Here is a 3523-nt window from a genome sequence, read left to right on the forward strand (position 1 = left end):
AGTGGTGAAGTGGTGATAGGGAAGAGAGATTGAAGTGATTGGTGAAGAGTTTTGGGGAAGAGTGTTTATTGGGAAGAGAGGATGAACATTGAGAAGAGGGAAGAGAGTGAGTGGTGGTAGGTGGGGATCCTATGGGGTCCACAGATGCTGAGTTGATCCTGTGGGGTCCACAGATCCTGAGGTGTCAAGGATTTGCATCCCTGCACCAATTAGGCATGTAAAATGCCTTTGCATGCAATTCTGGCGTTTAAACGCCGAATTGATGCTTGTTCTGGGCATTCAGCGCCCAGATGCTTGTTTCTGGCGTTCAGCGCCAGCTCTTCCTCAGTGTGCATTTCTGGCGTCTGAACACCAGGATGCTGCTTGTTTCTGGCGTTCAACGCCAGATCCATGCTCTGTTCTGGCGTTGAACGCCAGCCAGATGCTCCTTACTGGCGTTTAAATGCCAGTAAGATCCTCCTCCAGGGTGTGATTTTTCTTCTGCTGTTTTTGATTCTGTTTTCAATTTTTATATTTATTTTGTGACTCCACATGATCATGAACCTAATAAAACATGAAATAACAATAAAAATAAATTAAAATTAGATAAATAAAAATTGGGTTGCCTCCCAACAAGCGCTTCTTTAATGTCAATAGCTTGACAGTGGGCTCTCATGGAGCCTCACAGATGTTCAGAGCATTGTTGAGACTTCCCAACACCAAATTTAGAGTTTGGATATGGGAGTTCAACACCAAACTTAGAGTTTGGTTGTGGCCTCCCAACACCAAACTTAGAGTTTGACTGTGGGGGCTCTGGTTGACTCTGTTTTGAGAGAAGCTTACTGTGCCTCTTTTCCATGTTTACAGAAGGATGTCCTTGAGTTTTAAACTCAAGGGATTCCTCATTCAATTGAAGGATTAGTTCACCTCTGTTAACATCAATCACAGCTCTTGCTGTGGCTAGGAAGGGTCTTCCAAGGATGATGGATTCATCCTCATCCTTCCCAGTATCTAGGATTATGAAATCAGCAGGGATGTAAAGGCCTTCAACCTTTACTAATATGTCCTCTACTTGTCTATAAGCCTATTTTCTAGAATTGTCTGCCATCTCTAATGAGATTTTAGCAGCTTGTACCTCAAAGATTTCCAGTTTCTCCATTACAGAGAGTGGCATGAGGTTTATTCCTGACCCCAGGTCACATAGAGCCTTCTCAAAGGTCATGGTGCCTATGGTACAAGGTATCAGGAACTTTCCAGGATCCTGTTTCTTCTGAGGCAATCTCAGTTGATCCAATGCATTTAGTTCATTGGTGAACAGGGGAGGTTCATCTCCCCAAGTTTCATTACCAAATAAATTGGCATTTAGCTTCATGATTGCACCAAGGAACTTGGCAACTTGCTCTTCAGTAATATCCTCATTCTCTTCAGAAGAAGAATACTCATCAGAGCTCATGAAAGGGCGTAAGGAGGTTTAATGGAATCTCTATGGTCTCTAGATGAGCCTCAGAGTCCTTTGGTTCCTCAGAGGGAAACTCCTTGTTGATCACTGGACGTCCCAGGAGGTCTTCCTCACTGGGATTCATGTCCTTCTCCCCTCTTGTGGGTTCAGCCATTATGGTGATATCAATGGCCTTGCACTCTCCTTTTGGATTCTCTTCTGTATTGCTTGGGAGAGTACTAGGAGGGGTTTCAGTGATTCTTTTCCTCAGTTGGCCCACTTGTGCTTACAAATTTCTAATGGAAGACCTTGTTTCATTCATGAAACTCACAGTGGCCTTAGATAGATCAGAGACTAAATTTGCTAAATTAGAGGTATTTTGTTCAGAGTTCTCTGTCTGTTGCTGACTGGATGATGGAAAAGGCTTGCTATTGCTAAACCTGTTTCTTCCACCATTATTAAAGCCTTGTTGAGGCTTTTGATCCTTCCATGAGAGATTTGGGTGATTTCTCCATAAGGGATTATAGGTGTTTCCATAGGGTTCACCTATGTAATTCACCTCTGCTATTGCAGGGTTCTCAGGATCATAAGCTTCTTCTTCAAAAGATGCCTCTTAAGTACTGTTGGATGCAGCTTGCATTCCATTCAGACTCTGAGAAATCATATTGACTTGCTGAGTCAATATTTTATTCTGAGCTAATATGGCATTCAGAGTATCAATTTCAAAAACCTCCTTCTTCTGAGGCGTCCCATTACTCACAGGATTCCTCTCAGAAGTGTACATGAACTGGTTATTAGCAACCATGTTAATGAGTTCTTGAACTTCTGCAGGCATTTTCTTTAGGTGAATGGATCCACCTGCAGAAGTATCTAATGACATTTTAGCTAATTCAGATAGACCATCATAGAATATATCCAGGATGGTCCATTCTGAAAGCATGTCAGAAGGACACTTTTTGGTCAGTTCCTTGTATCTCTCCCAAGCTTCATAGAGAGATTCACCTTCTTTCTATCTGAAGGTTTGAACGTCCACTCTAAGCTTACTCAGCTTTTGAGGAGGAAAGAACTTGGCTAAGAAAACCTTGACCAGCTTATCCCAAGAGTTCAGGCTATCCTTAGGTTGAGAATCCAACCATATTCTAGCTTTGTCTCTCACAGCAAAAGGGAAAAGCATGATCCTGTAGACTTCAAGATCTACTCCATTAGTCTTAACAGTATCATAGATCTGCAAGAATTCAGTTAAGAACTGAAAAGGATCTTTAGATGGAAGTCCATGGAACTTGCAGTTCTACTGCATCAGAGAAACTAATTTAGGTTTCAGCTCAAAATTGTTTGCTCCAATGGTAGGGATGGAGATGCTTCTTCCATGTAAATTGGAATTAGGTGCAGTAAAGTCACCAAGCATCCTCCTTGCATTATTATTTTCGGCTGCCATCTCCTCTTCCTGTTCGAAAATTTCTGTAAGGTTATATCTGGATTGTTGTATTTTAGCTTCTCTTAGTTTTCTCTTCAGAGTCCTTTCAGGTTCAGGGTCTGCTTCAACAAGAATATTCTTGTCCTTGCTCCTGCTCATATGAAAAAGAGGGAACAGAAAAATAATAATAATAGGGATCCTTTTTACCCAGGTATAGAGGTTTCCCTGTGTGAGTAGAAGAAGAAAAGAATGTAATGTAAAGAATGGAAGAAGAGAAAATTCGAACACAGATAGAAGAGGCGGTTCGAATTTGTGTGAGATGAAGTATTAGTAGATGAATAAATAAATAGAAGGAGATGAGAGAGAAAGAGGATTTTTGAAAATAAAATTTTGAAAAGGGGTTAGTGATTTTCGAAAATTAGGAATGAAATCAAGTTAAAATTAAAAATTGAAACAATTAGTTAATTAAAAAGAATTTTTGAAAAAGAGGGAGATATTTTCGAAAATTAGAGAGAGAGAGTTAGTTAGGTGGTTTTGAAAAAGATAAGAAACAAACAAAAAGTCAATTAGTTAGTTGAAAAAGATTTGAAAATCAATTTTTGAAAAGATAAGAAGATAAGAAGTTAGAAAAGATATTTTTTTTAAAATCAAATTTTGAAAAAAATAAAATTTTTGAAAGAAGATATGATAGA

General features: G+C 39.6%; 1 non-coding gene across 1 annotated transcript; it reads left to right on the forward strand.

Moving 5' to 3' along the window:
- The first annotated feature begins 2351 nt into the window (after nt 1-2351).
- Nucleotides 2352-2459, forward strand: LOC148577301 (small nucleolar RNA R71). Its single transcript, XR_015903727.1, has one exon. It is a non-coding gene; the product is annotated as a small nucleolar RNA R71 (small nucleolar RNA).
- Nucleotides 2460-3523: the final 1064 nt, after the last annotated feature.

Source organism: Arachis ipaensis, chromosome B1 (genome assembly GCF_059453495.1).
Source record: "Arachis ipaensis isolate K30076 ecotype BB chromosome B1, ASM5945349v1, whole genome shotgun sequence".
NCBI lineage: Eukaryota > Viridiplantae > Streptophyta > Magnoliopsida > Fabales > Fabaceae > Arachis > Arachis ipaensis.